This window comes from Homalodisca vitripennis, unplaced genomic scaffold (assembly GCF_021130785.1).
Source record: "Homalodisca vitripennis isolate AUS2020 unplaced genomic scaffold, UT_GWSS_2.1 ScUCBcl_1852;HRSCAF=5994, whole genome shotgun sequence".
In the NCBI taxonomy this organism is placed as follows: Eukaryota; Metazoa; Arthropoda; class Insecta; order Hemiptera; family Cicadellidae; genus Homalodisca; species Homalodisca vitripennis.
In genome coordinates this window covers 95957-121257 of record NW_025777993.1, presented here as the reverse complement: position 1 = coordinate 121257, position 25301 = coordinate 95957, and the positions used below count along the sequence as shown (strand labels likewise).

At 34.8% G+C, this 25301-nt stretch overlaps 1 long non-coding RNA gene across 1 annotated transcript; it reads right to left on the bottom strand.

The window, feature by feature from the left end:
* Positions 1-1072: 1072 nt before the first annotated feature.
* Positions 1073-20586, bottom strand: LOC124371710. The gene is made up of 2 exons (XR_006923271.1): positions 20245-20586; positions 1073-1220 (listed from the first exon to the last, which is right to left on the bottom strand). It is a non-coding gene; the product is annotated as an uncharacterized LOC124371710 (long non-coding RNA).
* Positions 20587-25301: the final 4715 nt, after the last annotated feature.

Below are 25301 nucleotides of genomic sequence, written 5' to 3'. Positions count from 1 at the left end.
TTCTTATTACAAGTAACACTCCCGAGAATTTCCTATACTCATCCATCTTCAGTTGCCGATCCACAGCCTAAATGGAGTAATACTCACGATCGTGTTTAACGATGTGCTGTATATTTTATTGACTTATTTCTTTGTTTCTGAGTTATGTTATGTTAACTTTATAGTGAATCAACTTACCACTACGGCACATACTGTGATTCTGACGGTGAAAGTATAATAAGCCTTTGAAATATGTCACCATAAATCATACATGTTACTGAATACTTTCACAGTAGATCTTTAAAAGTAATTATTAATCATTAAAAAGATCCCATAGTATCAAAAATGGATAAAAAATATGTTACTTCATATCTAATTTATTTTCAATATATTAATTCATGTTTGTGTATCAGAGAGGCCTTACCAGTTTATCAAGTATCTGATAACATCCCAGTGACATAAGTGGAGTGAGACCCTCTATGTAACATATTCTGTCACTGTAAATGTATCTTATTATGATATATACCCTAAAAAATGCATATAGGAAAATTATATTTGTGTGTGTGTGTGTGTGTGTGTGTTGTTGTTGTTGTTGTGTAATTGTTCTGAAGGGGCCATCTCAATTTGAGTCATTCATTCTGTTGTACTCGATAATTGTTCTGCTTGATAAGTTTAGACCCTAAACATGTTTTTGGTATTCAAACATATCAAAGGGTATAATTAATGAATATATACAAATACAAATTTACGGTACTGATGAAAAGCCACCATAAACTATGGTTCTATGGTTTAATAGAAGCTGCGTTATCTATAAGACCTTAGATCGGACATCCGTGCAGGCAATTGTATTATTTGATTATTAAAGGATGTATAACTTCGATCATGGTCTTTTATTTGTAATTATTGTCACTTAATCTGTTTAACCTGTTATTAAGAGGTTAATATCAGCAATCCATTTAAAATTCTCTAACATATCTTAATATCACAAGACGTAATGTAAGGATCGATAAAGCTCTTGTACTGTTACATCAAGTATTTGATCATGTTACACCTTAAAAAGTATAGATAACAAAAGCATATTACATCAATTTAGTAGTGACTTATCATTTTTTATATTTATTTATAACAATACAATTCAAGCCAGTGGAAACTTTTATAACAATAAGACCCCTCCTGTATCTCAAGAAAAGAATTAGTGATTTGTGATCTGCCATGGTTCATAAGGTCCGTTCCATCTCAACCTGTAACACACAAGTATAATGTATGAAGACTTTATTCAAAAATCTCTTTACGAATTGTAATTTTGCCAACAGGATTTTCGTAGCATCAGAGAACAGTTACATAAATTTAATGCCTGTTCGAAATAACGTTAATATATGTTTACATAGTTTAAATCATTTATTACTATAATAACAATAATAATTCGTATGATAGCGATTAACTGTATTAAGAAATATACATTGATACATTTAAATGTATACATATACATTTTCGTGTATATCTGACTTTCGTGTTACTAAACTTACCTCACTAATTAATATGTTCACCCTGTCCCTCTTTGGACGTATAACTAGCATTTAAATTATTTATTGATGTTTTTTTTCTAGGATATAATATTACATGCGTACTCCCGATTAGCTTCCAATATTGCTGTATATTCAGCTGCGTCAAATCTCTAATATTATTATTACCTTACATTCTTTACATGGCTTTCAGTAATTCGACTACTTGCCTTCCCTTTGTACATTTCTCATTTTTTTTAAATTATAGCTGCGTAACAAGTTTAAACCAGTACAATAAGTATATTACCTGTACATCCGCGATAAGCACCTCCTTTATGTAAATCCGTATAGTTTTAACTTAACTTGACAAGTGGACAAATATTTATTAAAGTAATTATCATACATGAGAAGTTTTATGGCAGTTTCTTTCAACAAACATTAAAAAATGCAAATTTTGAATTATTTCAAGCCAAACTAATACGTTAACATCAATATTCAGACACAATCTACAGCCATATATGCAAGAAACCTCTACGTCAATTATATTCAAAGAAAAATATAATGTTTTGACTTATCCTTTTGAAGAATATTGCAGCATTGAGGATAGAGGCTCAGGCGTGATGTCAAGGTCACAGGTCCGAAGAAGAGCGAACGTGAACACTGCTAACTACGTCCGTATTAACTAAAAGCACAATGAATCAGCAATCTGCTGTGTTGAAACAATTTTGAAAATATTATGATTATAAATTCGTGTTTTTATGGTAACGAGGTATAAACTACTGAAGTTGACAAACAACATGTAGGTTGTGATTCCTCACTTAGGCGTGCCACAACGTTTTGGTAAGATATGTTTATTTTAACCTAGTTTGTAATTATGTATTAGGTTAGTTCTTTACCTGAAGAAGAGATCAGATTGCAGATCTCGAAACGTAGTGTTACTGACTTCTTGTTTCACTGAACGATGGCAAATGTCCGGAAAAATCCTGTTTCCTTCACAATCCTTCCATCGTCAAAAATGACCTTCAAACAAAGGAATGATGATCATTATAGCAGTATTTGTCATTTATTTCATTAAATGTTCCTAGCATTAAAATATGTTTAACAACTAGACTGATTATCATATAAACTTTTAACAATATATAAGTGTGTTAAATACTCTTAGAATAAATTACACATTGAAGAAGCTTATTTGTTAATGGATTTTATTAATTAATTTAAAAATATAAAGTCCAATAATAATTAAAATTCTGTAACTGTTATAAAGAAAACTGTTAAAAAGGCAGTGGCCAAGCCTAGTGACATGCCAGCCTGTCTAAGTTGGGCTTATTTACAAAATCCAACCTCTTTGACTCTAATTTCAAGAATAATTTGTATATAGTAAAATGTTATGTTACTAATACAGTAAAACATAGCAAGAACTATGTAATCATTAAGCTAAACAATATGCTTGCTCGACCATCTTGATGTTTTAATAACAAACTGTCTTTTGTACTGGTTGGGATGTAACTCTCGTAATAATTTATGATACCAACGTTGAAAGGAATTGGGGCTGCCAGTGCTTAAATCAGTTGCCATGCATTGACCACTGTTACTAGAATCAACTGAAATGATGCATTAACACTGTTATGCGCACCCAGGTTAGGGAATTACATGGTAAAAGGACCAGTCCTTTTGCAGGTCGTCGCACTTCTATCAAGTAATAATGGAGTATTGGGATATCTAGGTTTACGTCACGTGTGATGCAATACATAGTGTGCATATGAAATAAATATTTCAGATTATCATTATCATTATTATTGTAGTACGAGCGGACGGTTGAGATAGAACAAATACCTAATTAATTCTCTGTAGCCATTCAAATAATATAAGGCTACTCAAAATTTATTTTGGGTTACTGTTAGGTATCTATAATTATACATCTTCCAAGTGTATAATGTGCTGAAATGAGAGATATATCGATATTATTAGAAATAATTTTGATGCTAAATTAAGATCTTGACAGGGTAAGAGTTCTAAATTACCGGATATATATAACGTCAAGTCCAATGTTAAACAATGCACCGACCATTATAAAAATATTATTGAAGTCTTCACTTGTTAGAGACAAGAAAATTCTGAAATTATTATAAATTTAATTCCTACAGAAACTTTAACAATGCTATTTATAGGTTTATTAACTTCACATATTTCGTTTTATTTAATATGGTGGAGTAATATTGAAATTTTAATTTAGCTGCAAAGTTAACTTTTATTTACATGAATAGTCAAACTAAATGTTTCTTAAGGGTTTTAAATATGAAAGAATATCTCATTATGAATAAATTGGTAGGCATTGCAGTAAGACAATTATGATAGCTTTTAATTATATGAAGTACTTTATATAATTATATACCTTGCAGAGAAGCACAAATATGCCTCAATAACCTCCGCAACGTCTCGTGCCAATCCTAAACGAACTTTTATGAATAACGCACAAAATGCAAACAATTTCGATACAAACATTAGATTGTGATTATTTAAGTGTTTATTTGTTGTTTTAGTATTAATTATTTAATTTTTGGTTAGATTAAGTTAACAGCGACAGCATAGTTCTGGTTTGCAGTTTTAAATAGATAATTTGTAAACGTTTCACGTAAATCTCGCTGAAAATTAAAATAATATGCAATGTTTACATCAGACGACGTTTGAGTCTGCAGTAAATCTCATTCCTAGCCCTTTCCATACATTTAAAAATGTCGTTGCAAATTATAGTTATGAATTATATCCCCCTTGCCTCCTATATATTTTAGTGTCAAGCACTGGAACTCACCCCAGCGCAGTGTTATCCACCGTTCAGTGCTACTGTAGTAGAAATTCCCTCATCATCTAACAACAGTTTTCTCCGTACCCCTGGATGTAAGCTTAGACACTATAGAGTGAGTACTCGTATTATCAAAAGCTCCTTCTATATCCAGGAATACTGCTAAAGCTATTTCCTTTTGTTTAATAGCTTGCTCAATCTTGCTAACCAGACAATGTAGGACTGTTTCACAAGATTTACCTTTCTGATAGGCATGTTGATTTGAATGTAAGGGACGGTTGATGAGGACTGTGTCCCTTAAATGCCTATCCAGAACCTTCTCCATGGTCTTGACCAAGAACGATGTCAGGCTTATTGGTCTATAAGCCTTTGCAACCTCATAGGAGGGTTTACCTGGCTTCGGTATAAATATAACCCTAGAGGTCCTCCAGGATGAGGGTATGACTCCTGTCGCTAGACTAGTTCTAAACAGTCGTAGAACCAAAGGTATCACCAAGTCCCCACTTTCCTGCAGTAAAGCAGGAAAAATGCCATCGGTACCTGGTGATTTAAACGGCTTAAAAGACTCCAGGGCCCGTTTTATCCCTAAGTAGTTGATAACAGTCTTTGCACAGTTCCAGTCCTCCTTAGACGAGATATCTCTAGGTTCTCGCCGCCATTCACTAACAACTGTTTCACTGATTTACCACTGGTACCTCTTCTTTGTACAAAAGTTGGTTTACGGCCTTGATTCATAATAACTAAGTTAGATTATACTAAAAAATTCAAGAGGCACTCACCCCGAATGTTGATGTTGCTGCTCCCCCAAGCGATGTGGTGGGCATTCGCATCACCACCGACAATCAGGTGCCTCCGCGTAAGGGTTCCGAACTCCACAATCCGCCTCATCTCTGCAGTTGGCGGTGGTTCTGGAGAATCGTATGGGAGGTAAACCGCTGCAAACAGGATTCTGATGTTGCCATCACCTGTCTGCAAGTGAACCTCTGTCGCGGCTGTGTCTCTAGAACACATTTGTGCCATTTTTAATTACTTGATTTTGTTACTGACATATACACATGCTCTAGGGTTGTTACTGCCAGAATCGTATATCAAATTACCTTTAGCGGTGCTTATCCCCATCACACGACTGCCCAACGGTCCATGGTTCTTGGATCAGGACCACGCCTATGTCGTCAGCCAGGATCTTCTGGCAGAGTGTTGACGTAGCTGCTCTGCTGTGGTGTAGGTTTATCTGGAGCACCGCTGTCGTCCTCTATAGGTCGTTACCTCCCTGCAGCTTGAAGGTAATCGAGCCTTCAGCTTCTTCAGGGAGTCTTCGTCCACATGAAGGACCAGGAATTCGCCGTTGGTGCTAAATTTCCCTCCAACAGCAGTCCATTGGTCCGTGTCCAGGTCATTTTGGTTTTTGAGGGCTTCGAACAGCTCTTGCTTGCTGTCCATCTCGATGTCCTTAGGGATGAAAGTTGACACTTTAAACATCTTTACCAGGTTTTTAGCTGGGCCAATTTTCATCTGAACTCCTTCAAAAGGACTCAGTTCCTAGACCTGCTTCTCCAGCCACTCTTTCGTTTCTGTGTTTATAAAGCCGACCACTATCGCTCCACCTTCAACATTACAGCTGGACATCCTAACGTTTTTGCCCTTAAAGGCGCGTTTGCCCAGCACTTTCTTCAGGTTGTTGGCTTCTTCCATCGATAGCTTTACTTCTGGGTGTTCGAGCCGGACAATAGCCAGCTTCTCCACAGAGATCTTTTCGGCATATGTTTCGGGTGTCTTCTTGGTGACACCTCCATCACGCCCCTTCCTTCTTTTCTCCCCTCCCTTTGCTTGTTCTTCAGGTGTCAGCTGCGATCGCAGCCTCTTCACACCTGCATAGCTTGGGGTTTGTTGTTTATGATCTGGTACGGAATGATTTTCCCTTGCTCTGGGGCCCCGACAAACATAAAATTCCCTTTTGAGGAACCGGTTTCGTTGTGTGGTTTTATCAGAGCTCGGTTTTTTCTTCCCACCTCTTCTGCCTTTCTTTCCGTGGGATTATCGGCTCACCTCTAGCGACAGCCTCTTCAATCCTCCGCTTTCGTAGTTCGCCTCTCGAGAGCCGCTTCTTTTTTGGCTCTGCCGGCCGAACTCTGCCTTCTGACAAGAGAAGTCGGTCTTCCTCCATTGGGGTCATCTCAGACACTCTTAATTGCTCAATCGGTAGCTCTTCTGGTTGAGTTTCGCTTACCTTTTTTAGTTTCAGTTTTGTTTTTATTTCCTTTTTCATTCTCCATTCTGATCCCACGAGAACCGGGTGTTTGCAGTCCATTTTCCTAGTGACCCGATTATGAAGATAAGAGTAATTACGACTGGGTGTCCCGTGGTTCCCAGAAGGCTCCGTTTTTTATTGACACTGAATATACCCCCAGTGCTACGAGACTTTCAGCACGGGTCACATAACACCTTAGTCTGGGGTTGTTGGTAAGTAGGGGTTGGAACATCAGGAAAGGAAGGGATAGGTAACTACTCTCGATATCAGGGCCAAACCAAGAGGGGGGAAAGGTTTTCTACCCTTGTCACTGGAATAGCGAATGCCCACCACATCGCTTGGGGGAGCAGCAACATCAACATTCGGGGTGAGTGCCTCTTGAATTTTTTAGTATAATCTAACTTAGTTATTATGAATCAAGGCCGTAAACCAACTTTTGTACAAAGAAGAGGTACCAGTGGTAAATCAGTGAAACAGTTGTTAGTGAATGGCGGCGAGAACCTAGAGATATCTCGTCTAAGGAGGACTGGAACTGTGCAAAGACTGTTATCAACTACTTAGGGATAAAACGGGCCCTGGAGTCTTTTAAGCCGTTTAAATCACCAGGTACCGATGGCATTTTTCCTGCTTTACTGCAGGAAAGTGGGGACTTGGTGATACCTTTGGTTCTACGACTGTTTAGAACTAGTCTAGCGACAGGAGTCATACCCTCATCCTGGAGGACCTCTAGGGTTATATTTATACCGAAGCCAGGTAAACCCTCCTATGAGGTTGCAAAGGCTTATAGACCAATAAGCCTGACATCGTTCTTGGTCAAGACCATGGAGAAGGTTCTGGATAGGCATTTAAGGGACACAGTCCTCATCAACCGTCCCTTACATTCAAATCAACATGCCTATCAGAAAGGTAAATCTTGTGAAACAGTCCTACATTGTCTGGTTAGCAAGATTGAGCAAGCTATTAAACAAAAGGAAATAGCTTTAGCAGTATTCCTGGATATAGAAGGAGCTTTTGATAATACGAGTACTCACTCTATAGTGTCTAAGCTTACATCCAGGGGTACGGAGAAAACTGTTGTTAGATGATGAGGGAATTTCTACTACAGTAGCACTGAACGGTGGATAACACTGCGCTGGGGTGAGTTCCAGTGCTTGACACTAAAATATATAGGAGGCAAGGGGGATATAATTCATAACTATAATTTGCAACGACATTTTTAAATGTATGGAAAGGGCTAGGAATGAGATTTACTGCAGACTCAAACGTCGTCTGATGTAAACATTGCATATTATTTTAATTTTCAGCGAGATTTACGTGAAACGTTTACAAATTATCTATTTAAAACTGCAAACCAGAACTATGCTGTCGCTGTTAACTTAATCTAACCAAAAATTAAATAATTAATACTAAAACAACAAATAAACACTTAAATAATCACAATCTAATGTTTGTATCGAAATTGTTTGCATTTTGTGCGTTATTCATAAAAGTTCGTTTAGGATTGGCACGAGACGTTGCGGAGGTTATTGAGGCATATTTGTGCTTCTCTGCAAGGTATATAATTATATAAAGTACTTCATATAATTAAAAGCTATCATAATTGTCTTACTGCAATGCCTACCAATTTATTCATAATGAGATATTCTTTCATATTTAAAACCCTTAAGAAACATTTAGTTTGACTATTCATGTAAATAAAAGTTAACTTTGCAGCTAAATTAAAATTTCAATATTACTCCACCATATTAAATAAAACGAAATATGTGAAGTTAATAAACCTATAAATAGCATTGTTAAAGTTTCTGTAGGAATTAAATTTATAATAATTTCAGAATTTTCTTGTCTCTAACAAGTGAAGACTTCAATAATATTTTTATAATGGTCGGTGCATTGTTTAACATTGGACTTGACGTTATATATATCCGGTAATTTAGAACTCTTACCCTGTCAAGATCTTAATTTAGCATCAAAATTATTTCTAATAATATCGATATATCTCTCATTTCAGCACATTATACACTTGGAAGATGTATAATTATAGATACCTAACAGTAACCCAAAATAAATTTTGAGTAGCCTTATATTATTTGAATGGCTACAGAGAATTAATTAGGTATTTGTTCTATCTCAACCGTCCGCTCGTACTACAATAATAATGATAATGATAATCTGAAATATTTATTTCATATGCACACTATGTATTGCATCACACGTGACGTAAACCTAGATATCCCAATACTCCATTATTACTTGATAGAAGTGCGACGACCTGCAAAAGGACTGGTCCTTTTACCATGTAATTCCCTAACCTGGGTGCGCATAACAGTGTTAATGCATCATTTCAGTTGATTCTAGTAACAGTGGTCAATGCATGGCAACTGATTTAAGCACTGGCAGCCCCAATTCCTTTCAACGTTGGTATCATAAATTATTACGAGAGTTACATCCCAACCAGTACAAAAGACAGTTTGTTATTAAAACATCAAGATGGTCGAGCAAGCATATTGTTTAGCTTAATGATTACATAGTTCTTGCTATGTTTTACTGTATTAGTAACATAACATTTTACTATATACAAATTATTCTTGAAATTAGAGTCAAAGAGGTTGGATTTTGTAAATAAGCCCAACTTAGACAGGCTGGCATGTCACTAGGCTTGGCCACTGCCTTTTTGCCACTATTTTCTGTATTTGTGTGTTGTGTTTGTAAAAATTCTAGTTCATTTGCAACAACTAAAACAAACATTTCGTGATTCGTGAAACTATTTATTTCTTGAAATTCCAGCATACGTTCTATTAGACAGGTTTTAAATAACGATAACTATATTTTAAATATTGTAATAACTATTTTATATAACTATTTATTAAGTGTCTTAATATTATTATTAAATTATATCACTAGGTACTGGTAATAGTGGTCAGAAATTTCCAAAATAAGTAATTGTGAATTATACTTTTGTAAATTAATAATGGAAAAAAATATTATTTTTACGTAATGTAGATAATTTAATAGATTAATAGGTTCTCGATCTACTTCATAAGTACATCTTTCTGTAATGGGTTGTTTTGATAATTTCTACTATACAGATTAATAAATATAGAGTGAAACAGTTTTGTATATATTTACTTGAAAAAACATTAATAAATTGGTTAATTCAGTGATATGGACAAAATACATTATCATAAGAAATATCTGTCTTCTTTTGGCACAGAAAGGATATTTTAATACGTAGGTAACCCAGTTTTGTCAGGTTCGATGAAATGTCTTATTTGATAGCTTATCAATGCTTTGTGTAGACAAATGTAGCCACTCGAAGTTTCCTAACCCACCGTATTACAACTTATAACGAATTAGTACAGTTAAATGATTAAGTAGGGAATGCTTCCAGACATCATCGACATATTGTAAAACAAATTCTTGGTAACATGTAAGTTAGATGAACTACGAGATAAAAAGCGGGAGAATATGCAACAATAACCAAATGTGATTTGTCAATTTAATATCGTGGTGAAAAATCTACGTTATCTCTCTTCCTGATAATTTATATAACTGTAACTTTAGCCTTGCGATTGAATTATTTCTTCCAAACAATAATTGTTCCTCGTTACCATGAAAACATAATTTAAAACTTCATAATTTTGGAAAACTGTTCAGTGCAGTGGCTTTCTGAGTAACCTTACTTCATTTTGATAGGGACAAAGTTAGCAGAATTAACATTCATTCTTCTTCCGAACTATGGACCCGTACGGCACGTCTGAACCTCTATCGCTTTGACTGCAATATTCTTCAAATGGATAAGTCAAAACATCATATATTTCATAGAATACAATTGACGTAGATGTTGTCTTGTTTGTATAGTAGTATATTTTAACTGAATATTGGTGTTAAAAATATTAAGCCTTGAGTTTAGATTGCATCAATTGATGACTTATGAGAAAAGTATAAATAGGGTTGAAAATATAAAATAATTTATTTGTTTTTCTATAAATATATTTCTTAAGCTTTACTCACTAAAACTGACACCCACACAAGTAAATATAGTATGATTGATATTTTGATAACGATTTTCTCTCCCTTTTAGTGACAGCAATTAAAATATTACCTAAATGCCAGTATTAAGTATAAAGAACCCGGAAAAAGTTGATTAAAGATCCTAGTTTTATATTTCGTATCCCTTTCGATGCTGTGATATTTTGATTCCACTAAAAGTATCGTGGTTGACAATCGATTTCTTCCAGGTCAACAAGTAAACTCAGATTGATTGTGTCATTTATAAGCTTTATATGAACACGCGTAGGCTATCCTGCATTGTAACTATACTATCTGATTCAGTTAGACAACGTTGTAAGAGTTGTACATGATGTCTATGTTTAGAAGCATTAATGTTACTGCTTTCTTATTTGGATTAAATCTAAATATACAAAAGATACAAGCGTTAACAATATACCATGCTACTTGCAGGAAGTGAGGTTGTTTTGTCAACCAAAGAGTGTCATCGGACATCCACTAGTCGATCATAGTGGCACAGAAGTTTATAAATAAACAAAGGGTTTTGACTACTTCAGCTATAAAGGGCAGCCTAGGTCGAAAATATATATTCAATGTCACCAAACCGTAGGAGGAATTCATGTGTTATTCGCTGCAAAGCGCTCACAGCTTTTAATCAACCTTATCCTCTGTAGCAGAGATTTGGGATAAATGCATATTTGCGCCAGTGTCCCTAAAAAATGCTGTTCATCAATATGTCCTTGATACAGAAACGTCGGAATTACATTGGTGCGAGATCACTTCCCGCTAATAGTGATCCCGGCTTTTTCCGTAGGCTTTGATGGCGTACTGACAAGGTTTGGTACATTTACCGGTTTGGTTTCCAAATCTGCTGTGATATCAATGAACTCAAATAAATATTCAATTACGAGTTGTACCTCGTTTCGTCTCCTTTTACGTCACCAAGACCTTCGCAATTGTAGTAGCCCCCGCTACCTGTGGTCGTGGGCAAACTTCCAACACAGTATCAGTGAGAACAGGACGGAAATTATTAACGGAATATCATATAATATATTATTTCAATTATTAAGCATATTTAATACAATAGAAGATTCTATGAATTTCATAGTTATAAATTTCATGGAAATTAAAATCATAATGGTTTCAATATTTAGTCTTTATAACCTTTGTGAAAATTTAATCTTTCTGAAAAAGTCCAATTAATTAACTATTCCACTGTAATAAATTAAATTCTACTTCAATTATTTAGTCCAATGATTAGCACTGGTCTTATCGTTTTATATTTAGTAACGTGGTATTCTTATCATATCAGATTCTAATATTAATTCAAAAAGGTATTTGCAAATACAGCGGTTCTGTAGATACATCCCTCAAGTAAGCACATTGTTCACTTGAAAGATTTTGTAGAACTGGACATGAAATTCACAACTAATTTAGTAACATATGGAGTAAGGTCTATATTTATAATACTTTAAATTGCATCCGAGAATAGGATACATTTTCGTTTATTATCAACCGGTTTGTCACATAAAGATACTCGTTTCTTGTCTAAATCTACTCGGACATCAATGATAATTAAAAATTGTATAATCTGAAAACATTAAACTCTGCTATAAAGTAATTATACTGTAAAGTTCAACACGCCTCAGTGAGAATTTACGGATCTACATTATTATCTTGTTTGAGGAAGTGCATATTGTATGCGGTAGATTGCAGCACACGTGACGTAACCTACATTTCATATATACGTACACCTATGACGGAAATTACTAACGGAGTATATTATAAAAAATATTTAATAAATGGAAAGATTATATGAGTTTAGTAAATCTAGTAAATTGGTATAAAGTTCATATAAAGTTCATATGGAAATTAAAATCATGATGGTTTCAATATTTAACCTTTTTAACTCTTTTGAATTTAATCTTTATGAAAAGGTTAGTCCAATGTTTAGCACTGGTCTTATCGCTTTATATCTGGGAACGAGGAATTTATTTTATATCAGATCCTAATAATAACTTAAACGTATCTATAATACAACGGTTCTATTGATACATCTCTCAAGTCAGCACATTGAGCACTTGAAAGATTGGGTGGAATTGGATTAAAAATTCTCAGTAAAATTTAATAATATGTGGAGTAAGCTATATATTTATAATACTTAAATTGCAACCGAGAATAGAATACAATTTCGTCTAATATCAACCGGTTTGTCCCATAAAAATACTCGTTTCTTGTCTAAATCTACTCAGACTTCAATATTAATTAAAAATTATATAATCTGAAAACGTTAAACACCGTTTTAAAGTAATTTTACCGTACAGTTCAATACGTGTCAGTGAGTATTTACGAATCTACATTATTGTCTTGTCGAGGAAGTGCATGTTTTATCCGGTAGATAGAAGGAAACGTGACGTAACCTAAATATCTCAAATAACCAACCTAATAAGGGAGGGGAGTATTACATGGTAGAAGGGTGACGACCTGCCCAAGGATTGGCCCTAGTACCATTTAATGCTCTAACCTGGGTGTGCATAACAGTGTTACTGCAGCCATTGCTGTTGGTTCTAGTAACAGTGGTGAATGCAGGGCAACTGTTTTAAGCACAGGCAGTTCCAATCCCTGCCAAGGTTAGTCATTAGAGATTTTTAAAGTAACATTTTAATAGATCTCTTATATATTTCCTTCGTGACATATCTTCCTTTTGTATAGTATTACACGACAGCGACATTTATTTCTGAGTCTGACGGTTGGTTGCTTTTAATGTAACGTGTTTATGATGTTTGTAGACTTTATTCTGCGTATCTTTCAGGTTTGGTCTAGATATTTTTCTTTGTTATAACATTAATTGACTTATAACGTGCAGCAACAATTTCATCTTACAAAAAATAAAGGATGCTACCGACACAAGAACAATCACAAACAGACAGCAGTGGTTTTACAAAAAGGGTAGTCTGAGCCTGAAATATATATTCAACGTCGTCACCAAACCGTAGGAGGAATGCATGTGTTATTTGCTCCAAAGCGTTCACAGCTTTTCCTCGATCTTCACCTATAGCAGATATATTTGTCCCTATGATAAGGCTGTTCTTCAATCTGTCCGTGATTAAGAAAAGTCGGAATTGCGTTAGTATGTGATCACTAGCCGCTACTTAAATCTTAATCAACGACTTGACTCCCGAGGCTGTGATGGCGTACTGACAGGATTTGGTACATTTACCCGTTTAGTTTCCAAATCTCCTGTGATATCAACACAAAACATTCCGTTTTCCACTGCTGGAACTCAAATAAATATTCGACCGCAAGTCGTTTCTCGTTATACCTCCTTTGACGTCACCAATTTATTACCTCAGAGTTTTCATACATAAAGACCTCCAGGGTGTTGGTGAAGGTAGTACCTGTGTGTCCGCTACCTGTGGTCGTGGGCTAACTTCCAACACAGAATCAGTGAGAAAAGGACGGAAGTTATTAACAGAAAATATTATTGTGAATATTTACTTAAAAGACAGATTCTATAAGGTTAACTAGATAAAAAATCTAGGCATCAAAATCCATGAATTTAATTGTTATAAAGTTCATATAGATACTAAATCCATAATGGTTTCATAATTAGTCGTTTTTGACAGTTTTAAATTTAATCTTAATGAAAAGGTTAGTCTTATATTTAGCACTGGTCTTATCGTTTTATATTTGTAAACGTTGAATTCTTATCATTTTAGATACTAGTAATATTTCAAACGTGTCTATAATCATATTGGTACATCTCTTAAGTAAGCACATTGTGCAACTTGGAATTCGAGATGATATAGAATGTCAAATATAACAACAGATGGAGTAAGCTCTATATTTATATAACTTAAATTGTAACCGAGAACTGAATAAATTGTCTTTAAACCGATAATACCGGACGTCTGTTGTGGGCAGTTACCTTAACAACAACCATTTTTCTAAATTAATAATAATGTTAATGTTTTAAAATAATAACAGTGTAGCCGTTATAATACGTAAGTACCTCGGTGTGTCATACCAAATAGTCTTTCCCTCTCTTAACATACTCAGACTGCTATAATAATTAAAAATTATATAATCTGAAAACATTAAACGCTGTTATCAAGTATTTACTCTGTGAAGTTAAATACGTTAAGACTAAGGTGAGAATTTACGGATCTACATTATTATCTTGTTGAAGAAGAGCATGTTGTCTGCGGTAGATTGCAGCACACGTGACGTAACCTACATATATCAATTAACCAATCTAATAAGGGAGGGGATTATTACATGTTAGAAGGGCGACTACCTGCTCAAGGACTGGCCCTAGTATTATGTAATGCTCTAACCTGGGTGCGCATAGCAGTTTCACTGCAGCCATTTTGTTTTTGTTTTTGTTTTTTTTTTGAGGGAGAGGCAGGAAAAATGCAATTACGCACTCAGGTGGCCAGCCTGCAGTGTGGGACTCCCCTAAAACGGGTTTACCCACTAAAAAACCTCCTCTACTCTATGATTCTAACCTGGGATTGTTTATCACATTACTTCAGGCTAGGCCTAAATTTGGCTTAAGCCCGTGGTGCTCGCTCCTTATCCAGCCGCTCGGTCAAGGGATCTGGGCCATCTGGGCGGTCCAGATCGGGTTTCTTTTCCAAGAGGTTGCCCCGGACGAACTGTGACAAACAATCCCAGTTCCCCTCATCCTCCATTATCTTTTCGCAGACCGTATCCACCAAAAAACCCCGAGTTTTCTTGTGGCCTCCAGGTGGGGCCTTTCCCAACGCGGACAGCGGAAGAAGGTGTGTTCCGCGTCGTCGGGAACGCCCGGGCAGTAGATGCAATCCGGTGAACGGGTCTTGCCCATCCGGTTCAGGTACGACTTGAAATAGCCGTGACCTGTCAGGAACTGCGTGAGGTAGTAGTTCACCTCGCCATGCCGCCTTTCGACCCATGGTTGAACCTGCTCGATGAGTCGCGCAGTCCATCGTCCTCGGGTTTCGTGCTGTGTTGCCACTGCTGGAAGGTTCGGTCACGCTCTTCGGATCTTGCTGTGTCCTTGCCGATCACGCCTTGTCTCTGATAATTTGCCTTCCTCTCCCCTGCCAAGAGCTTGACAGGGATGACTCCAGCAACCACCTTGACGCTGAACCCGGGCGAGTCGCAACCTATAACATTCTTTGGTAAGAGCGTCTGCCCACACCTCTGCCCCATAAAGAAGCACGGACTGGATTGCGGACATCAATAACCGTCTTTTGCTGGACCGAGGACCCCCGACATTGGCCATTAGCTTACTAAGATAAGAGACCACCTTAGCAGCCTTGTCCGCCGAACGGAAGATCTGGTCTCTCCAGCTTAACTTATTGTCCACCATGACTCCGAGGTACTTGGCGGCACGCGTTGACTGGACCACTTTCCCTCCCACTCGCAGCGGGACGTCGGTGTCAATTCTCTTCTTTGTGAGAATCAGAGGAAGCGAAAGACCATGATCGGACATCCAGGCTTTGACCACTTGCATGACCTGGTTCAACTTTAGCTGGGCCAGCTCAACGTTGCGTGTGGCGATGAGAGCCGCAACGTCATCGGCGTACCCAACTAAGACGGTTTCCTCTGGCATCTCGGATCTCAGGAGGCTGTCATAAGCGATATTCCAGAGATCCGCGCCGAGTATTGAACCCTGCGTGGCACCAGAGGTGACTTCCAACGTCCGCACTCCGTCTCAACTGTCGTATATTAGACGCCTAGAACGGAGGTAGTCCTCGATGAGCCACAGCAGATACGTTGGAATGCGGAAAGTGTCATGAAGTGCATCCAATATATCGACCCATCTCGCCGAGCTGAAGGCATTCTTGACATCAAGCGTAACAAGAAGCACTACTCGGCGGAAGAAATGGTCGTGGGTCTCGGCTCTCTCAACTGCTTTCTATATTTCCGTAATCGCATCGATTGTTGATCGTCCCTTTGTGAAGCCGTACTGACGAGGGCAAAGGTCGCCGACAGCTACCACAGCATTGTACATTCTCAGCAACAACCCGGGATTGATAGTGAAAATCTTCCTTAGAGCCACACTGCAGCCATTGCTGTTGGTTCTAGTAACAGTGATGAACACACGCTACTGATTTAAGCACAGGCAGTCCCAATCCCTGCCAAGGTTGGTCGTTTTAAATACTTAAATTCAAATTTTATTAGATTTATTTGACATATCCCTTTCTATATAGATGGAAGTTCTATCTCATATACATAGAAACTAAATTCATAACTATTTCAATATTTAGTGCTGTTTAAACCTTTTTAACATAATCTTCATTAAAAGGTTAGTCGAATGTTTAGCATTCGTCTTAACGTATTATACCTAGGGAACGTGAAATTCTTATCATATCAAATCCTATTATTATATCAAACTTATTTATAATAATATTTAAACATCTGTCAAGTCAGCACATTGTGCACTTGAGTGATTTCGTATACAAGCATTGCAGAAATTTGTGCAACTCGACGAACATATGGAGTAACCTCTATTTATATTACTTAAATCAAAACCGAGAACAGAATACATTTCCTTTTAATACCAAGCAGTCTGTCATTAATAAACATTTTTTTTTATAAATGTACTCGGACATCAATAATAGTTTAAAAATATACCATATAAAACGCTTTACCGCTGTTATAAAGTATTCAAACTGTAAAGTTTAATACGTTTCAGTAAGCATTTACGAATCTAGATAATTTTTTGTCGAGAAAGTGCATATTGTCTGCGGTATATTGCAGCACACGTGACGTAGCCTAAATATCTCAACTAACCAACCTAATAAGGGAGGAGTGTATTACATGTTAGAAGAGCGCCTACCTGCTCAAGGACTGGCCCTAGTAATATGTAATGCTCTAACCTGGGTGCGCATAACAGTGTCACAGCAGCCATTGCTATTGGTTCTAGTAATAGTGGTGGATGCACGGCAACTGTTTTAAGCACAGGCAGTCCCAATCCCTGTTAAGGTTAGTCGTTTTAAATTAAAATTTGAATACATTAGCTACACCACTGCACCTTATACAGCCCAGAATTAGCCGCAAAACAGTTCATTAAACTTTTGTCCATTAAATATGTATAGATGGACAAGGCCTTTTGCAGTATTGTGTCACAAAGAGACTTTTTAATACGGATAGGAAATGCATGAGTTTACTATCCTTACTTATTTTACTGAGTTAATTACTGAGTACTTATTTTAATACTATCTGTATTAAAATAAGTACTGTATATAAGATATGTAATTACTAAGAAAATATTATAGAAATACATATGCTTCAATTATAATTATTTTTAACGTAACAGGCTTCTATAAGGATGGAATAAGGTATATCCACTCACAGACACGCATTTCAACTCAGTAGGTTAATTTGCTCTCGAAATATATCCCTATTTGATAGGCAAAGCTATTTTTCAGTAAATTAAAATTCCCGTTCAATGTTTAATTGAGAGTTCATGTTCAAGTCTAGAAACCATTAGATACAACCAGTTAACTTAATTTACCGCAGATAAATACAGACTCACATTAGAATATTTTCTTCTTTATGAATCTACAAAACCACTGTTTGATTTATTCTCGTTTTAAATGAGTTAAACGCTTTATTATCTAATGAATTAATGATAATCGAAATTACGTTTTCATGAGTCGGTAGGTTTTTAATAAAATACATTCAGAATGTAAGAAAAGTTATAATTACCACTGATTTTTAATACAGCCTCACTTCAAATCGTCTAATCAGTAAACGTTACCATTTATAAAGATATTCAGTTGCACATTTTGGTAGTTTTTTTTATCGCCTTTGAATGAATGAGTCCAATAACGTGTATATGTAGAATCAACTGAATCTTGTCACTAAAATATTTATAAAAAAACAAAGCATATAATTTAGGTGAAAACTATTTCATAACCTCAAAACGCATTAACTCAATCACTACGAAATAATCATTAAGGAAAACTTGAGAAATATTCAAACAGATAGAAGGCTTTTTTGTTCTGTCCAGTCCTTTTCATTCTTCTGGGTCTACTCCTTCTACCGGTAATCTAGTTACCCCAGAATTACTATTGAATACAATAGGTACACTTTCAGAATGGCACGCTAATATTATTTGGATGAGTATACGTTTATATGAGAATAGTTTATAAACATAATGTAATTACTCATGGGAATTATTGGTTCATGAGTTGAATTAATTGTATATTTTCATATTAATAGTTCATCGCCTTAGACATATATGACGTTTAGTATTGTACTTCTAAAAAATCTGGTGACTTTGCCACAATATAATATGATGACATGTAAGGTAATAGTAAAATTACAGTGTTGCCAGTTGCAAAGAGATTGTATGAAATATACTAAGAAGTTTATATCTCTAAAACAAGCATGTAATCCATGACCTTGTTTGGTCCTACGTCACATCTAAGTATTATAAAGGGTCGATAAATTTAAAAACTGCGTGTAAAGAATATATCTTTTATAATTCTGATGCTTTCTTGTTGCTTTTGATCAGCACGGTCCAATATTCTATCAAGGTCATTATTATTTACGGTGATACCTACTACAGATCTCACAAAATATATGTTGTACCTAAAGATACTAATTATTCGGAGATACTAACTTACTAAAGCTCTTATCAAATATTTCGTGTAAGTAAGTATATTGCTTCACAATTATTTCTTAAAATTGCATTGTTTTAAGCACTGTCCATGGTATTGAGAAGTCTTTCTCGTGATATAGATCAAATAGATGCAATTCGAATTGAGGTGCATATCAACCAGTAGAATTTTGCTGAGCGTTATCGAAACTTTAGTTAATCTTATGGATAAATTAAAAGGTACCCTAATGGTAACGAGAAATTTAAGAATAAATCATTCGTACATAAACATCCCTTAGTTTAGTCACCCAATTTAAAAGGTTATAATCGCAGCGTTATGCCCACTTTCATGAATCATAGCAACGGATAATGTTCTCAAATTAAGCATGGGTTTTATCGATGTTTAGAGATTACTAAAAGAAATTGTAGAAATTATTATTAGAAAGAAATAGGAACTATCTCATAATTTAATTGTTTATTATCACTAAATCATGAACTCATTAAATGAGGTTGAATCAGATAAGCTATTCTACCGCAAATGTAATATACATGTAATATATAAATCACTATCCCGGTTTTACTATTAGAACAAACAAAAGTCAATGTGACTGTTAAGTAATAATTGTTGAACTGACAACATGATTTATTAGCAGTTCAAATATGCATTAACGGCAACCAATCCGAATGTAACTAATTAATCTACGTTTAAGTAGCGGCGTGGCTCGGTCAGTATTTAACAGAACTACATGTAAACTCATCTAAAAACTTCCAAAATAATAATGGTTTTGCCCAATTCTAACCTAAAACCTTGCAACGTCCTCTCCTAGGTAAATAAATACAAGTCTACTATACTCTAAAAGGTCATCACTATAAAGGAATTATCAAATATTTACAATTTATGAACGTCTTTTATGAGTTTGGTAATGAACGGAACTAAAAACTTGTAATATAGGATTTGTAAAAATTAAAAATGAAACTAAAGGGTAATTTGTTTTGTTATTTGTCAAATCATGATACTTTTTCTACTCGTGCTAGTATAAATCTAAAAAACAAAATTAAATACAACCAACAAGGACTGCGATCGAGGAAGAATGTAATATATGTTATTTACCATTCGGAGTGGTGACAAGCTGGACCTTTAGGTTCTTTTTCGGTGACTCAGAATTTCAGATTTCTGTTGAAGAGTAGGTTAACTTGCACTAACTGTTGGAACCTCTCACCGGGAGACAGCAATGCACACTAAGTCCACATTATATCAAGGTACTAATACCACAGGTCAAAAAATTAAAAACTGGATTTCATGAAGACGACTGTATGACGACGTATGCTTTGTTAAATAAAACAGTGTTTCACCCTAGATCAATCAGACCAATTTATGTCTACGAAATAGTGTACTGCAAAATTTTATGCACTGTTACTTGTTTTAATGGACGTATAAAATTATGACGTTAGAAACCCGCTGAAATTAAAAAGAAAATAAATGCAAACATAAAAAATCACATTTAATAAAGCCAGCTGGTTTAAAAAGTTTCAACTAAATCTCTGTGGCACAGCTGAAAAAATGCGTAAATTGTATTGATGAAACATTTTATATACAGCAACGCTTATTTTTATTACCAACATTTCTTTCAATACATTATAATCCAGAAGGATATGCCGTTTACATAATTTGATGAGCTTGCTTCTTGTTTTCTTAAATTTATAGTCTTCTGCAGTTTTATCATGGTAGGACTTGCTGGTCCATTTTATCGATCCATTTTAACGTAGAATTAGTTTACTTTTTTGTTCACCATTTTCAGGATACCTTGCCATTGGTTGTCATTTTATTGTTTGAAAATGTGAAATATATGCCCTGTCCTTTCAAATTTAAAATTATTAGTCATATATTATATGAAATAAATTGTACACTTAATTTTTATATATTATATCAATATAATTTCAATCGATGTAGGCAATTACTGTTACTTGTGATTATCCCAGTATTGCTGCTTGCGAATTTTCCAATAATTTCGCAAACTTATATGTTTACTTTTGTGTTATTACATGGTCCACATCCATTTCTTTTATTGTTGGTTTATGTATGCAAGGTACAAGTACGCTGCACCACGTGTTGTGTAATAGACTTCGCTAAGGTTCCATGCTAAATGTTAATCATATAGCTCATTTCATTATCGTCATGCTGTTATACAGATAAATCATACAGAATAGAAAACTTAACATCCTCTCATTAGGTATAAACGTAATTGTTACAGCCCACTAAGTGCTTCAATGAAGCTCAACCAAATTCTACAGTTGATCATGCAAAATCATAGAACATAATGATGTCTATATAGAAATGAAGTATCCTGAACATTTTAAAGGCTGAAGATGACATTTATTGAGATATCATGCTAAATGATACATTCACATTTTTTTTCTTGAGTTAGGTTAAAAACCTGTGTCTTAATAATTATTTCTAGTGAGGTAGGCAGTGTACTACAACGCAAGAGTGCGCTGAAATGATGCGTTGTTTATTTTTACGATCCTAGTAATTTATTTTTACTGTGTGAATAATTTACGTATTCTCAAATGATTGTACTCAACTTTCTTACTACTTTAGATTTGTTTCGTTAAATAAATACTCTCAGTCATTCCAGGCTTTTTAATAAAATTTTCACTCATGAGTGTATGGGAGATTGTAATAAAGAATGGTTTTCAAATGTGGATCATTAACGAAGCAGTCAATAAATAATGATAATATACATTTAATTATATGCTGAAGAAAATTGAAGCAGCAACACGTTTAAATTTTAAAACAAGGGATCTATGTTATGAAAACTTTTCGATAAAACTAAGGTCTTTATAAATGATATATTTACAGACAGAATATTGTATTATAGAACTTTAAAAATTAATACACAATAAAAATATTTATCTTATGTTTTATATGAATAATTACAAAAATTTATGTGTTATATAAAAGAACTATTTATTAAATTTTGGTTACACTACATCAATATAGCTTTAAGCAATTGTACATGTTATACATTGAATATTACAAATTTATTATTATTATTAGAAAGACAACAAGGGTGTCTTATTGAGGGATAATGCAGCTCCTGTCTGTCTCTTTTGTTAGTACTCTCTATTTGTCCAGTACAAACCATTCTATTGGATCTGTTTAGTAAAGATGAAACATCTTTATGGGTCTAGCCATAGCATAAAAATAGGAGGGGTAGAAAAAAAAATTTAAAAGAAAAATTGTCCGTGTCTACACGTATTTGTTTTTTATTCTTTTTTATTATATTATGAGTGCATATATGTTACAATAATACATATTTATATTGTAAATTTCATGTTCTCAATATGTTATATTTTTAATACAAAGATCATACAGTACTTATATTTGTAATTATGCTGCGCCTTGGAGATCATATCCTGTTTTTGTATATATGTATGATCTTTATTTCATTGAGGAAATAAATATTCATTCATTTATTAATTATCTTCGTGTAAAGATCTAGATGTGCTCTCTTCGTGATAATTTATATAACTGCAACTTAACCGTTACGATTTCTTATTATATTTCTTAACAAACAATAATTATTCCTCGTTACCAAGAAAACACAATTTTAAAACATCATACCTTTGAAAATTTGTTTAGTACAGTGGCATCGTAAGAAATTTTGCTTCAAGTTGATACGGACAAAGTTAGCAGAGTTAACATACAGTCTCCTTCCGGCCTATGACCTGAACACCACGGCTGAACCTCTGTCGTTTTGAGTGGAATATTCTTAAATTGGATAAGTCAAAACAACACAATTTTCACTGAATAAAATTCACGTAGATTTTATCTTGTATGTATGGCTTTATATGTAGTCTGCATATTGGTTTTAAACAATTAATCCTTGTGTCTAGATTGTAGCAACTTATGACTGACTTATTTACCTACTTATTTTACTGTATATTTTGCTATATATAATTACTGTATGGGCACCAGCCACTACGTCACATACAAGTCCAATATTATCACTACGGCTGAGGCAGCAAAGTTGATTAAATATTTGCAAAAATTAAAAACCTTATCACTCTACATGAAGTTATACACGCGAGTGATTTGCATTGTTCACAATAAACTTTTACGTGTATTTCCTCAGACGTACTTAAATTTGGCTTTTGATACTTAACGAAATTGTTTATAGTATCATGGACACACGCAAAGGAAAGAAAAAAACGTTGCGAGTTTACAAATGTAATAATAAACGTATTTAACTGTTACATTGGCGCCACCATTGCTTTTTGCCAGAATATGTTATAAAATTTCTTCCTTATGCTATTTACTTTGAAAAGTATTTCTTTCACTTGTTTTTTGTTTTAAGTAGTGTACTTTCAGTATTCGTAATAGTTACTGATCAAATACTCAACCATGTTTTTCGATTTTTTTGAAAGTTATTTTTTTCTGAAATTAAGATTTCTTACGCTTTACACACCAAAGATGACCATCATATAAGTAAATATATTTTTAATTATATGTAGACATTTTAACTAACGATTTTCTCTCCCTTTTAATATTCTGACAGTAATTAAAATATTAAATAAACGTCAGTATGAAGAGCCTGGAAAAAGTATGAGAGCGTTGTAACTGTATTATCTCATTCAACTAGACAATGTTGTTATAGCTGTACTAGATGTTTGTGTTAAAAAGCATTACTGTTGGATTAAATCTAAATATACAAAATTTACAAGCGTTAACATTATCTCATGCCACTTGCCAGAAGCGAGTTTGTTTGGTCAACCTAAGAGTGTCATCGGGCATCCACTAGGTGATCATAGTGGAACAGAAGTTTAGACATCAATAATGAGTTTTGGTTAATTCAGCTATCATTAACCTCCACATAAAGGGTATTCTGTGTCCGAAATATGTATTCAACGTCACCAAAGCCCAGGAGGAATGCATGTGTTATTCGCTGTAAAGCGCTCACAGCTTTTCCCCATCCTTCTCCTTTAAACTAGATATTGGGGATACATTTACATTTGCTCCCTAAGTATCCCTAAGAAAGCGGTGTTCATAAATCTGTCCTTGATAAAGAAACGTCGGAATTACATTAGTGCGAAATCACTTCCCCTGATCCCCGGCTTTTTCCCTAGGCTTTGATAGCGTACTGACGAGATTTGATACATTTACCGGTTTAGTTTCCAAATCTCCTGTGATATCAGCACATTTAATTTCGTTTTCCACTGCTGGGACTCAAATACATATTCAATTACGACTTGGTCCTCTTATCGTCTCCGTTCACGTCACCAGGACGTTGGTAATGGTCGTGGCTAACTTCCAACACAATATCAGTGAGAACAGGATGGAAATTATAAACAGAGGATATTATTAAGAATATTTAATAAAAGGAAAGATTCCATGAGGTTCATAAATCTATGAATTCTATTGTTAGAAAGTTTCTACAAAAACAAAATTCACAATGGCTTCAATATCAACTCGCTTGTAATCGTTGTAAACTGGTCCGTTGTAGTTCAATGTTTAGCGCAGGCCTTATCGTTTTAATCTTATTCGTATCATTTATATGGAATGCTTATCATTTCATACCCTAATATTATTTTAAAAGTATATATATATTAATATTGATACATCTCTCAAGTCAGCACATTGTGCACTTGAAAGATTGGGTGGAATTGGTTCTAAATTGTACGTTAACTGTAATAACATTTTATATGGGGTAAGCACTATATTAATATTACTTAAATTGCAACCGAGAATAGACTAAATTGACTTTAAATATCAACCGCTTTGATACATCAAATACTGTTTTCTTGTTTAAATTTACTCGGACTTCAATAATACTTAAAAATTATATAATCTGAAACATTAAACGGTATAACCAAGTAATTATTCTGTAAAATTCACCATGTCTCAGTGAGAATTTAAATATCTACATTATTCTCTTGTTGAGGAAGTGCATATTGTCTGCGGTAGATTGCAGCACACGTGACGTAACCTAAATATCTCAAATAACCCACCTAATAAGGGAGGGGAGGATTACATGGTGGAAGGGTGAGGACCTGCCCAAGGACTGGCCCTAGTATTATGTAATGCTCTAACCTGGGTGCGTATAACAGTGTCACTGCAGCCATTGCTGTTGGTTCTAGTAACAGTGATGAATGCACGGCTACTGATTT